Source organism: Harpia harpyja, chromosome 11, assembly GCF_026419915.1.
Source record: "Harpia harpyja isolate bHarHar1 chromosome 11, bHarHar1 primary haplotype, whole genome shotgun sequence".
Taxonomy (NCBI): Eukaryota; Metazoa; Chordata; class Aves; order Accipitriformes; family Accipitridae; genus Harpia; species Harpia harpyja.
The window spans coordinates 24,967,772-24,982,875 of NC_068950.1; the positions used below are offsets into that span (position 1 = coordinate 24,967,772).

The 15,104-nt window shown below is 40.8% G+C and overlaps 1 long non-coding RNA gene across 1 annotated transcript; it reads left to right on the forward strand.

The window, feature by feature from the left end:
- Positions 1–4,416: 4,416 nt before the first annotated feature.
- LOC128148540 (uncharacterized) lies at positions 4,417–14,963 on the forward strand. The gene is made up of 2 exons (XR_008237311.1): positions 4,417–5,275; positions 12,461–14,963. It is a non-coding gene; the product is annotated as an uncharacterized LOC128148540 (long non-coding RNA).
- The last annotated feature ends 141 nt before the right edge of the window (positions 14,964–15,104 follow it).

Genomic DNA, 15,104 nt, shown 5'->3' on the forward strand with positions numbered 1-15,104 from the left:
CTCTTGGTCTTTCTTGTCTCCAGCAAAATATTTTGTTTCAGAGGAAATCTGCTGGTTTTTAGAAACAAAGGCACATTTTTTTTTACAAAGTCCCCTTACACCTGCTGGGCTGTTCTTCTTCCCTGTGATTGAAAAGATAGCCTGAATCAATATCCTTTTATTTTCAGACCTCTATTATTTTAAGGAAATCCACATCTGTCTTGCTGACAGTTGGTGTAGGGGAAAGTTATTCCGCACTGTAGTGGCATTGGAGGACACCCACAGCAGGGTAAGTGGAGTCTATCTGGTGTCATTAAAATAGCCCCTGTCCTGTGGATGTGTGTGGCATTTGGTGGTGTCTGCCCCACAGGGGAGTTGAGCAGGAGGCTGAGGTGGTGCGTTTTTAACTCCAAGGAGATATTTTCTCTCCAATTCTGCCTGCTGGTGTAAAGCCACTGTGGTTCACAGAAAGAATGGGATGTTTGTAAGGATATCAGCAATATGCAGAGGTGTCATAATTAGCAAACACCACAGTGTGCTCAGGGAAAGGATACTTGATGTTGCAGTCACGGCCTTGCTAGCGGGAATAGCTCGGTGCTGCCTGCCACAGGAGGCAGCTCGTCCATCTGCTCGCCGGGATGCTCCCATGCCTGCTCTGCCACAGCTGGAATTGCCCCCGTTGCTACACAGAGCCGGGGCCAGAGCTGGGGTGGCAGCCCGAGTGCCTGCCAGCTTCTGCTGCCGGCATCCATGCTGCTGTGGTGTTTGTTCAATACCTAGGAATTTTATTTAAAATTATTTCAGTTCTCTCTCAGTGAGAGGCCCTTGAATATATGATTCAAAGCTTTGATTTTCTCTTCTGTGGAAGACCCGTGCCTAGCACCAGTCTGTGATTGTGGGGAGGTTACATGCACTCAACAACAGAGATGTGTCGGCAGGAAAGTTTAAATTACCCACGTGACTCTTATCCTGGAAAATCTCTTCACTGTTTGTGTGGGCAAGCTGATAAAAATCAGCATTTCCCAAATTTAAAGTATCAGTGAGAGTTTGTTGCTAGCCCCTCCTGCATGAGCATGGACAATCCTATTAATAGATTGTCTGTTTTATGGGATTCTTAATAACCTAAATTTTTACACATTTGCATGACATAATTTTAAACAAGGTCATGTTTTCTATGGCATTATAAAAGTATATATTTGTACTTGTTCCACATCACTCCACAGACTGTAACTGTTTTTTTCTCAAGCTGATGCATTGTGGCTAGTAATTTTACTCCTTTGGTAGCATTCGTCTGACCATCCCTACGGGCCCTGATCCCTGATTCAAAAGGAATTTTTGGTAAGATACTACATAATCTTCCCAGAAAAGGGATAGGACTTCAATCTCATAGTAAGGAATAAAAGATGTAATTTCCCCTGTGATTGATGAGCATCACTTGTAAATGAACCTGCTTTGTGGAATGGTGAAAAATAGTTGGAGCATAGTTGGAAATTAAAAAATGTATCGAATATGGAGAAAATACATTCCCATAAGAAAGAATATAAATTTGTAAATGGGGAATACGAAATGATTTTTAGACATTAAATTAACAAATTAATTTGGCTGACATGACTTCCAATTTACATAGAAACCATTTTTCACATTTTCCATGTAGACAATTTTCTGTGTTTTGCTGTGACTGAGGGAAAAACAAAAGCAGATGAGTCCTTTAAGGCAAGAGGAAAACATCCCAAAAGTCATTTTAACTCATTCCAAGAGTTGTGCAGCGAGCAGAGATTCAGGGAATGACAAAGGCATGCACAGAGGGAGGCAGTAATGCCAGGGTAACAGCTGGTATCTGAAAAAGCCCAGTTTGCTGTTCCCGTTAGTACTCTGCATGGAGGCTGGGGTGGAGCCATTTGCTTATCAGGCCAGGCTCTAGCAAGGATACTGCTGTGGAGCTGCTGGTCTGAAACTCATGGCTTGTGAGGCCCCAGCCGGTTGGGATCAAGTAGGGCAAAACCAGATCCTAACTCCACACTGCCATGGAGAGGTGGAAAGCCAGTTCCTCACTTGGCTGCACAGGCTTGGTGGGAATGGCTGCACCAAGGAAAGGTCTCTGGGGTGGGCTTGTTTCAGTTCTGCTTACATGGTAGACATTGCCACTAGGCTAGGTGGACACACATGGGCCGATCTGTGTTGTTCTCTCTCTTCTATCACAAGACTCTGAAGCAATTTTTTTTATTTGTGGCTCTTTTTTTCTCTAATTCTTCCTAAACGCCCCAAAGCTGAACAGCTGGTGAAGGCCAAAGATACCTGTTTAAGGCACTAGTTCCACAAACAAACCACAGTACGGTTATGTTATGTGGTAACAAAAGTCCAGCGTGTATTGGTACAGGAGGACCCAGGCGAACATCTCTGCAGGCGCAGCTAATTTGCACAAGCAGAGTCCAGCTCCTGAGCCCCACAGAATGGCTGGGAACAGCCCCAGGCAGCAGCTTGTTTTGAGGTGGGGGATGGTGGCTGTGTGGTTCCTCTTCCTCCCGCTGCATCCTTCCCCATCTTCTAGGTGAGGAGAGTAAGAAACACCCACTGACTCTTCCTAGATCCAACTGTAACTAGTCCATAATGAGACGTATAGGTACCTTTCTTCCTACTCAGGCACATAAAAAACTCAGTGAGTTTTTCCAGGCTGAAAAACTTGCTGGGTTGAGTCTTGCATGGTGACACTACGTGACCAAAAGCAAAGTGCAAATATGCCTAAAATTCAGGACCTCAATTTAACTCACTATTGTAGGGATGTTTCAGGCAGAGGATGGAGAACGATACATGAATCCAAAAGATGATGTATGTATAAGAAGTCTAATAAATATTTCCGATTTCTTCCACAAGCAGTTAAAAAAAAGAAGTTCAATAGCTCTGCTATTGTGTTCCATTTCAACATTGAAGTTCAGTAGCAAACTATGTGAAATCAGCCGTTCACATTAACTGTGGCCAGGGGAAAGAAATGATAGTGTGAAGGTATTAGGAAGAGAGAAGCAGAAAAATAGGTTGCCCATTCTCATTTCTTTCATCTCTTTGCACAGTTTGGCAGAGAGTTTGGGAAGGGGCTTTTCGCCTCTTCAGGGAGAGACATAAACTTGGACCACACAGTCTCAAACTCTGCCAGCTTGTCATTCAGCTCATGCATTCAAGATGCTGCATATTAATAGCACTCCCTGATGGCTGGTGGATAGGGGTCTCTCCACCTATACAAAATAAGCCTCTTGGCACAACAAAGTACAAAAGAGGCCCACAGAGAAAAAAAATGCACTTGAGAACTGGTTTGGAGAAACTCTGCACAGATGCTCATGTGCAGATGCATATTTCAGATGTTCTTTTTCCTGATTAGCATGCAGCAAACTCACCTGTTTTGCTGCCTAGAGGAGTCACAGCAGAAATGGAGAAACACCTGCGTGAATTCGCTTCTTTCTCCCTATGAATATGATTTCCACAGCACCCTTTTTCAATTGCCCTTCTGTCTAGCCACTGATACTGTTTTCAATCTCCCTCTTGGACATGCTGAAGCCAGCAAACACAGGGTAGTACTTCAGGATGGAGACAAGGCATGTACAGTGCAGGGAGCCACAAGTTTAGAAGGGGAGAAGGGGATGGGCGGGTGGACTGGTCGCACCAACTCTTATCATACAGGTGCATTGGGAATGCTCAGGCTGGATGGGTTCTGGCATGGCTGAGATAGGAGGATGAGCTCCCAGGACCTGGGCGAAAAGCTGGCATTCCTGATCTGCAAATGATCTGACACTCAGCACATACGTAGCCTTACCTGAGTTCTGGTCATGGGATCCAAGAAAATGAACCAGCCTGCTTCCCCCCCGGCCCCTGCAGTGTGCTGGTTACCATAAGTGTCTGTTCTTAATTCTCACACTGAGCTCTACAGGCAGATCCTACGTACACCAGGGGAATAAATTTCCTTTGTGCTCTGCTCCGTTGTAGCTTGCTCCAATGGCAGAAAGAGCCAGCTCAGTTCTAACCATGTGTTTCATAAAAATGAGCCTCAGGAGGAGAGGGCGGGGAGAGAGTTGCTTATACATGTGTGGGTATCTGATGCAATCCACAGTGTGAGCCATGTTTTTCTGGATATTTCAGCATATACTGAGAATGACACATGAGCAGTCCAAGCTATTTTCAGAACTGACAGTTCTTCTTTTCACTCCAACAATTGCTTCTTCAATACACTATGCAAAGTGCTTCAATAAACTTTTAATTAGGAGTAGGAGTAACAGTGAAACTAAGAGAAAGCTTTAACCAAAACGAGAACTGACCTCAGCTCATACCTGTTTTGCAGATTTTTGTTAACTTTTTGAAAGAAATTGCGCACCTTGGCATTTGTTGGTTTCTGGCAAGGCTGAAAGTAGGAGTCCTGAAACAGCCTAAGAAAGATTGGGTTTATGATGCTCTTGACCCAGGAAAGATCCAGCAGGAATCTGCTGTGTTGGGAGTCATGGTCTAAAGCTGTCTGGATATATTTTGATCTGAGCTCTCAGGTACTTCTCTAAACCAAAATATTCAACATGTTTGAGGCTTTTAAAAAGCCTAAAATCTTCTCAGGTCCTTACAACAGAGAAGAGATTACAAGCAGAAATCTCCAGATAAATCTGAGATGGATTTTGCTGCAGTGGCTCTTTCATAATCTGTGACTGAAGTCTGCTGACTGACACCAAGAATGCAAATACACTGTGGAAGGGGTCTCTATTTTTTCTTAAGCTGTCTAAATCAATTAGGTGTTTGAGGCGTGGCAGTGTATTTCCTAGGAACTTCATTTCTTGCTATTACCCTCCAGACAAAAGTAACCAATCCCTTTGGAGTTTGCAAAGGAAGACGCATCCCACAGAGTTAGTGCTGTGTGCACTACATGTAGAAAGATATGTTTAACAGAAGATGAGAAATTATGGATCAAATAATGATGTGGAAACCACTCTCACAAATAATGAAGATCATCCTGGATGCACTCCAAATATCATTACTACTGTTTAATTTCAACTCCAGTCCTGCATCTGCTTAAGATAGTGTCAAAGATAATAATCTTACCAGACAGATACAAAATACAAAACTGAAATTACATTGCTCAATTATTTTGTTTACTAGTGGTGTTAAACTACTGTTTTGTCTGAATCGTGCAGGAGAGCTATGATTTTTACCTTTAAACTCCTCTGAAAATACAGCAGTTTAGCATCAATACCTATTTCTTTCCAGATTACGTTATATGAATGAGTTTGATAGGAGTCACCATGGTGAGGAAAGGATAATGGAATTTCAGGTAAGAGTTCTTCATAATGAGTTCATTCCTTACACCATGTTAATACCCGCACATGGAATTAGGGACCTTTGTAACACAATGCAACAATTTACTAGAAATCACAAAACACCAATTATAGAATTGGACTGAAATTGTCTGCCAGATCCTCTGTCCCTGATAAAAGAAGGATAGGTAAAGTCATGCCAGCACAATTTAACTCCTTCCTAAGAATTTACTTGGGTCCATTGTGTACTTTCTCAGTGATAAAGAAGTAGATTGACTGCAGTGCTATGTGTATGACATGAAATGCAAAATAAAATAAAAATGAATAGGTCATGAACAGCACTGAATATGAACTCAATTTGGATCATATTTATTTAAATACTTGGAGCAGATCATTAACTTTGAGAATCTTCTGATTTATGCAGCTGAAGAAGGAAAGAGAGTCAGCTTCTATATTGTATATTTACCTTGATAAAAGAAAGCCAGCCTGTATGGAAGAAGCATGCGGCTGAGGTTCCTCAGCTGATATTTTATAAAAGCACAATTAAATGTCAGTATTTTACAAAGAACTCTTAAATCCTCAGACTGAATCTTGTCTGTTTTTAGTGGTAGCAGAGTACCAAAGTGTAAGCAGAACTGAGCAGGATCTGACTTTCCATCACAGACAGTTAATAATTAAATCAAACATTATATTCAACAATAGAACATATGCATCAGCTTCTTTCAAATTGCATTTCCTTCCTGTTAGATCCATTAGTGTAAACCAGACTGCCTTTAGAAAACCCCTTATTGCTGCTGTCTTTCAGCACAGTTCCTGAAATGGATAATGTGGTGCATATTATGGGCAATTACACAGAACTCCCTAGCGATAGGGTTTTAGAGTTTCAGAATAAAACAGCTGGAACTACAGGGCTGTAAACTAATCTGAAAAGGAGACAATAGTAAGACATTTAATGCATATTGTTAGAACATGGACAAAGACTAGATGTGAAATACTACGTATCACCATACCTACTGTATCGCACAGCATCTTCTCTGCAAAATCCCATTTAACTCTTGAAAGACAAGGCAGTCAAAAGCCAAAGATTTTGCCATGAACAAATGCACACACAGCTGTATAACCCAAGCTAATTGCAAACATTAAAGAAGTCTTGATCCAGAGCCCTGGTTTTCTCTTAATGTCAGTGGAGTTTGAATCAAATCAAGAACCCTATTCAAAAATGATAAGTTATTAATGAATGCATAATAAATATATACCTAGATATGCTAAGAAACTGTCTCCATCCCTCTTTTACTGTTTCAATACACTGAAAATTTAGCATTTTGGATGCAAAAATTGCATTTTCTCTTGGATATATCAAGACTACTGCTACAATACACAGTGTTTGATCCTCCATCAGTTCAAATTGATGGCAAAGCTCCCATTAATTTTAGTAATACAGCAGCGAATTTTTAGAATAGCACATGCATCATTTGGAAGCACAATGACCATGATTACATGTGTAATCACAGTAATTGTGCACACAATTACTGGTTGGGTATCTAACTGCCTTTCAAAAATCAGTTGCTCTACTTGCATGTATACTCACAGCAGTCGCTTGTGCAAATACAGTGCAGCCCAGAGCATCGCTACCTCTGTCCTTGCCACTGAAATAATGCAGAAGAGGGCTTTGTCTGTGGCAGTAGGTATGTGGGATAGAGAAGCATGTGTTTATGTTGCGGTGGTGTGAACAATACATAAGGAAGGAAGAGAAACGGTTGCAGTGTCTTTTGGGGAAAGTAGAAATGTGAAATTGCTTCAACTAATTTTTCAAAAGGACAGAGACTGATTTTCACCAGCTCCTTTCTTATGAGCCTCCTTATCAGCAGGGTCCAGCAGGCATCAGCAAGTTAGTGTTTTGTAATGCTGTGGCAAAATGATCAAATAATTTAGCAAATAACAGCACCATACTGAAATAAAAAACAAATAAATAAATAAAACAAAGCTGAGTAAAATTTTGCAGCTTAAAAAATTCAGAAAATGATTCAAATTGTCAACATAGCATGCTGTGAGTTTCTTACATTGCAGAACCTGAAAACAAGTTGTTGTGGCTAGCTCTAGTTTAAAAGGTAACTTCTTTTGCTCAGAAGATAGATTTTTATAGCCATAGCAGTATGTAAAAGCACATCCTCTGTAGACAGCGATAAGACTTCTGGATCCATTCTTTTGCTCAGCAAAATGGTAGCAGGAGAAAATTTGACACAAACCATTTTATTCAGCTCTCCCTTACAGTCAGGGCTTCCCTCTTCCCCTGGAGAGCAGAGTCTGCTTTCCTTTTCCAGCAACAGCTTTACAGCCCCACACAGAGAGGAGCGAGGAGCTGGACAGGCTGGGCCTGGCTGCCCGGGGAGCCTGTGTGAGGGAGAGCTGGGCCAACATGAGGGAAACATGAAAGGAAAGGAAACGTGAAGTCAACAGGAGGGAAAGCAGATGTAAATTAAAAGCCGGGGAATGCCCTCTTCCTGGGGGAGAACTGGACCCTCTTTTAGAGGATCAAAACGCCAGGGGTTGCGGTAGGCTAAGCAGGTAGCACCACGTCTTCGGGAATCGCCCCTCACCGTGTGGTGACAGGCGATGGTGCTCGCACCGAGGGCTGGGGTGGGACGTGATCCTGCGCGGCTCGTGAGCACGGGCGCCCCAATGTCGCTGCCGCCGGCAGCCCTGAATCTAACGTGAAATGAAGCCGTCTTTCCATATGGAAAAATGCTGAAAATGGCTGTATGAACTTTTTACTAGGCTGCATGTTGCCGGGGGGAGGGTGGCTAGGCTGGGAGGCCTTTAGCAGCCTACACCTCATATGTTTACCAAGGGGGGGGAACCTTGTAAAACTTGCTAGGGTGCATGTAACGATTACAAATTACACATGCTGTCTAAATAAGTTCCGTATATGAAATACCATAATGTTTGGCAGTATTTGGGTCTTGACTTCCCTTGTTTTAGAGGTTGAAATTTTGAAGCTCAGCCCCGCATGTGGCATTTTAGCCCATCAGCCCGTCCTGTCAGGATTTGGGAACTTTGGCCCTGGGCTTTGGTACACTGAGGAGACGAAAATGGAGAGTCTCTGTCAGGCAGAAGAGGGAACAGTGTTCAGATGCTTTGAAAAATGTTCGCTCTGCTACTAGAAAGCTTCAGCATGTTTCCTCCAAGCAGTGTTAGCTTGTTGCTGAAGAGAAGGCCGGGGAGCATTGCGCCGTGTACGGGGCTGTGGTTCCTGGTGTCTCAGAGCCCATGGTCATGCTGGCTTGACACGTTTGCAAAATAGCTTTATGTAAGTTAATCCAGATGCCGTGTCCTACTGCCTCTGTGCAAATAACTGCTAAATAGTTTTTTAAAACTTTATCGTAGTACTTGACTCCCTGCTTGATTGTCTACACCCGTCCTGCTGACGATTGCAGAAAATGTTGTTCTTAATTTCATTAGAGTAAACATGAAGTAACCTCACTGAAGTCCCATCAGAGGGAATTTCAGCTCTATGTCTTGCTTTGGGTCTGCAGTCTTGTACATAGGAGCTGTGCATGTGGACTGAATTCAGTATAAAGCATTAAACGCTGTCTCCTTTGTAATTAACATTAGAGAGCCATGTGAAGTCTTGAAGCTAAGAAATCCCACAAGCCCTGTAGAAAACGTTTCTTTATACAGATCTGAAGTGTTATTCAAGGGAATTCACCCTAAAAGCTGGAGAACTGCTGGGACATGAAGAATACAAAGCTCTAAGACTGTATGTTGGAGAAAAGTTCCCTCAGAAGTGTGCATTCAGCCTCTGATACCTTTGGTGATATGTGCTGCCTTGTCTGCCATCTCTGCAAGTGTGGCCTCACTTTCACTGTTATTGCAACATGCGTCAAGCGAAATGAAAACAGAAATTTGGGAAAGGATATAATTAACCTACTTGTGAACATTAACCTTAAATATCGTGCTAATTATCTCACTAATTTAATCACTGCAGATCTCAAACTTGTTTGTTAAATATCTAATTCTGCAAATTGTTTTTGATACAGAGGTGTGGGTAGCTTTCTGTGAATGTAAGTTACTCTATAAACTCTTTGCAAAACCATTGTATGTTCGCACTTCAGTGAACAAACCCCACTGTCAATAAGACTTTTAATGGAAATCACAGAAACTGTACCCTGAGGCTGAGAGATATAGTGGCCTGTTATTTTAAAATCTAATGAACATGTTGTGCAGGGAATAGACCAGGGTAAATTTCTGCCTGCACATCTTCAGGTTTGATTCCACAGGAGTCTAGACCGGGAAGCTCTGGTTTTCCTTGTTTCTTTGGTTGCGATGCAGCTGTATGGTTGTTTCTTACCTATTCACCTCTTGGTTACTTGAGTAGCTCAGCAAACGATGTCTTTGATCTTCAGCCCTTCTTATCAAGTGACTATTTTGTACTAAAAGTAACCTAAAAGGTGTTTAGATGCTCTAGTTACAATGCTACCCAAAGTGGCTCTAATTATTCCTGAGAGAAAGCTTTTGAATTTGGGTGTGTTTGTTGAGAAGATGAAAGCTCAGTGTTTGCTCCTGCCTCCCCAATGGGAAGGGGGCCGTGCTTACACTGCCTCCTGCAAACACCCACAAAGCTCAGCCGAGCACAGCACAGCGAGGCAGGGACACGGGGATCCCTCCAACCGCTGCAGCTGGATGAGCAAACAGCCAGGCTGTGGGTGCTGGGGAAAATCCCAGATGGAGGGGACAGCCAAGCCAGGATGAGCCCTGGAGGCTGGGGACACCCGAATCCTCTGTCCCATGCGAAGATGGGTGCTCTCTGCTGTGCAGTGCCTCGCCTCCCTCCATCCCTCCCCAGGGGCTTCAGCCAGCCCCGCGTTTCAGGCTGTACCCACATGGCACTACTCCTTCAGTGTAATTTTCTTCATTTTTGCTATATATGTCTTCTTAATTGAGGAAGAAGGTGAAAGATAGGGGTTGACATTGTGTTTCTGCACTGTAATTCTTACTATCAGAGGAAGGTGCAAAGGTATGCTAAATCCAGGTGATGGCTTACAGCAGACCTCTGAGAGGAGCTATTTGATTAGTTAGGTGTCCATATAAATACCTATTTGGGACTATATTATTACCTTATCATATATTATTCAGAATTTCATCCTGATTGCCTGTATTTATTTATTAGGCACTTACACAATTCATACTGTTTAGTTCATCCCTGGCAATAAGAAACAAATTTCTGTGACTTTAGCTGAATAAAGCTGTGTTTGTTCTTGTTAGTCATCAGAAGTCTGGTTCTTTCTATGCATTATCTCAATTTCTGGGCATTTTTTCCCTTCATTTACTCCAGAAATGACTTCAATACTAATGAATACTGAAAGACAGCCAAGACAGGATGAACTTTTGGACAATTTATGCAAACACGACAGATGAGAATAGATTTACTATAAACATGTCAGGCACAAAAGACTTGACTGCTTTTTAAATACAGTGATACTGGAAGAGATTTATGGATATTTTCAACTGTTCATTAAAGAGAAAAATATTTTGAAACTATAGGCACTCTCCTTTTATCCATTTTTGCCTTCCAGGCTGAGTTGCAAACCTTTGATGTTTTCTTCACCAAAAAATAAAAGTAGTTATGAATTTATTTCTCCCAAGCACTTTCATTTTTGTGTCAATTTACAGTTTTTATTACATTCCTGACACTCCAAATTATGGTGTTTGGAGAGCAGCTAGAGTCCACAGCTCCGAGTTTTCTGAAAATTGGGATGAAGTTCACTTAATGATGCTTTCTGGCCACTACCTTTTTTCTTCTCCTTTAGTAATAAAAGGTTAATAAAATCTATGAATACTTTAACTGCCTGCTAGAGCAACCAACCAATTAAAGGTTATTCTAATCTAAATGACTGGAAGCCACTTGAATTGAGAAAGTTAACATGTGATAGCTAGTACCTGCTGGATCAGATTAATAAAATGGAGAGTCTTAGACATGAAAATTATGTATAAATGTAGTCGCGATAGTTGACCGAGGCAACAGTTCTTACAGCCAGACAGGCATATACTTAACTGTATATTTTCAGTGTCTGCTTCTGTGCCCTTACAAATCAATAGTAAGCCTTGCTTTCAACTTCAGTGCAACTGAGGTTGTTGTCAGTCAATGATTTTGCAAGGTGGGATTGAGATACTGGAATAGTTTCATGGAATTATCGGATTCTGTCTTTCTAAAATAGTGTTAAACTCATATAAGTAGTAAGGAATTTCAACATGAAAATATGTACTCTTGCATTGCTTCTTAAAAACATTGTGTCTTGCCAAATCTCCTATGAAGTCAAAACAGTACACCAAAATGATAGCAGGAAGGACTGTGCAGTGCTTGAAGATCTAATCCTGAATACTCACAGTGCTGACTATGCTCTTGCTTTTTGAGAAGATGGAGGAAGAGCAAATTTGGGTGGAAAATAACACAGTTTTCATCACAACCGTAGAAGGATATTGGCAATTTCGTAGCAGAATGATTTGAGCATTCTGAGACCCTTCAAAATGAGGCAGGAAGTTTAATAAAGGCTTCATTTTGGAAAAACGGATAGCTGAAAGTAATTGTCGTGGTCTAGGAAGACAATTAACTCTATCCCAGCTGAAACCGGGACAGTATTATTTTAACAATTTTTATTGGCCTTGCATTTCCAGCCTTTTAAAATTAATTTAAGAGCCACAAACCAACACACATTTATAAATAACATAATGCAGTTGGAGATAATGCAAATGTCTTTATAAATAACACAGTATAGCTTAAATCATTATTTTTAATGCCTCTATTTTTTGTTCCTATATGAACAGGTCTGTGCTGGTCTGCATTAATTAAATTTAAGTAGGATTTCTAAGGCCAGATCATCATTACTTCTATGTCCCTGATTTAAATCTGCAGTAAAACATTTCTCCATTTAGTTTCGTGCTTTTGTGTCATATTTCATACACTAGTTGTCTCTTAATTAAATCCATGATGGCCCACCAACACAGACTATTAAAATAACTATACTTTGCACTTGACATATTTATGAGACAGATTCATAAGAGTATAGACTGATACTTGAACTACTCACTGAGAAATGCTAATAAGATTATGATGAAGGTAAGATTAGAACATTCGTCTCCTTTTCTCTTCTCTCTTCTTTTTAGAAATTTATTTTTATAACTGCAATTCACTACTACTATTTCAGGCTCTTTGGTGTTGTTGTATATACCAACAGTTCTTTCTGTGTGGATTTATTGTGGCAATGAAGAGTGGGAAACTGCTAATTTATATCATACCAGTAAAGTGCATAAGTATTGTGTTCCTTGAAGTATGAATGTTTGCAGATGTCTGTAAAACCTTCACATGGGATTGACATGTCCGAGATAATGCATATTAAGGAATTAGTCTACCTTTGGAATTGGGTGATGTAAAATATGCATTATCATGAAGTGCCACATTGCTTTACCTTTATTGCCTTACTCCTCCGGTAGTCCTGTTGGTGTAGGGCCAGCAGGGTCTGCTCCTGCATGAGGGAGGAGGCAGCAGTGTTGTGCCTGTGATTATTTGCTGCATGTTGCTGTGCCAGGCAGGATGTGACCTGGCCCATCTCCCAGCTGTAGCACAACATATTGGCATGTCATGGGCTGTGCAGTTCGCTCTGTGCGGTTTGACTGTCGCTGCAATGTTTGAAATTGCGTGAATGTATGGCCTCGGTGGTTCAGAAAAACAGAAAAGGAAGCAAATCCACAAGTCATATAACTTGAAAGGCTGCTTGACATATGCGCTAAGATTTTATCATTTGCAGTATGGATATCTTGAAATTACCTTCTTAGCATCATTTATTGACAGAGTTGCTGATATCATTTGCTTGATAATTTTTTTTAATAATTTGGATGTGGAGGGTTCAAGGACCTCTGTATTTGAGAAAAATGTTGCTAGAAGTGAAAAAGCTGCTGAGTGAATGATCTAAAAGCAGCAAGGATTTCTATCACTTTTCAGGACCAAGACGTTCAGCTCTTAGGGACCTTTTCCCTCTCTCCCTTTTTTCCCAGTCACATCCTTTCATGGAAGGGCTCCTGTACATTGCTGCATCAGAGGTCCAGGTGTGGGTACAAATGTAGAGGGCTCTAAATGCATGCAGTTTGAAGGGTATTTATGTTACAAGTGTGGTATATAGAAACCCAGATCTACATGATGTTCAGATCTTTTTGATGATAATATATCACTGTGCTTCATACTGGTATTCTCTATGAAAGCGATAAAAACATCAAATGTTGGGATTTAATTTAGAAATAAATACAATATTAGAAAGTAAAAATGATAACGATACATTAAATATTTCATCCTCTACAGAAATAAACCAGCTACAGTTCAGGGAGCTTCACTAAACACATTAAGTCTAATAAAATCACCTACACGTACTCCTGACACTAGTAGTAATTAAAATAACTTGTTTCAAAAAACTGGTCCTATACATGAATACTTATTGGCAATTATTTCTAAGTTCTTCAAACCAAAGATAACGTAATTTGATTCACACACAATGTTCTTGTAAACGTGGTTCATACTGGGTTTTATATGCAGCTTAGGACTGTTAATTGCCATTTTGAGCCTCACAGTAAAATAGAGTTCAATATGTCGCTTTTTCTGAAGTATTGAGAAATATTTGAGAAACGCTTGTCTTTCTTAGTCTAATCAACTGTGAATAATTTATTTCTGAGCCCTACTTTTCAGTATAAGTGGATCTGACTTTTCTCAGAGCTTCTGAAGTCTAATCAACTTGTTACATTCATTTAATTAAGGAAATCTGTAATGAACTGTGAAGTGTATGTACCAACAGGCTTTTTTTGTTGTGTAAAATTGGTGTATTTTCATTGTGAGTGTAATTGTGTTTGTTTATACTGACAGGTAGTCTCTACCAAACAAATAAATTTTTTTCCTACATGTATAGGTCAATATGAATAGCGTACAAACTGTTTTCTGAACTGCCTCTCTCCTGGTGGACACACCACCCAGGTTCCCAAGTTCACGCAGCTGTAGCTTTCAGGCAATTCTCATTTTTGGAAGGGTTACATGTACCTAAGTGTTCTTCCGTGCTTCAGAGAGAAGGAAGATGTAATAGAGGTGTGACATAGAAGAGTGTGGATAAGAGACTGACTATTTTAGTCACAGTTAACCTGAAAAAGGTCATCAGAGTAGAAGATTAAAACACTGACACAAGCTTGCGGTCAGGATCTTGCACACCACAGAGTTGCCAAGAGGAGCGCAAAAGGGTGAGCTAAGGGTGCTGAGTGAAAGTCCAGTCTGTGTTTCGCAGCCCAAAGTAATTTGTTCTCATTTTTCTGAGAAATCAGCATCATTGGAAGGAGGTAGCTGGTAAAATAAAGGGCTCCTACATCATATATGCATTTTTTAAAAAATGACCCCATATCTATTTGTTAATGAATGTTTAGAAGTCCAGTGTTCCTCCCATCATTATGTGACATGAGGAACATTTTTTATTAAAAATAAAGAGAGGTGCTGTGGGGATTGACACATTATTTTCTCCTTATGCTCAGACAAACTCTTCAGCCTCAGAGAAAAGGTCCTTGACCCTGGTCTAAAACACTGTCCAGTGCTTATGGGATGTAATACGAAAATCATCAAAACTGTCCTTGGCAGGATGTTTCTCTCCATTAGTTGATTAAAATGGTTTATTGTTGCCTATAGCACCATTGCTTTGTATGTCTTTTTTTACAAAGAGCAGGTGTGCCCACGTCTTGCACTGTTTCTCTTTGTGTGGCTTTCGATAAATACAGAAGTGAAATCACTACCTAGGCAGATGCCCCTGTGAAGTTTCAGAGAGGGAA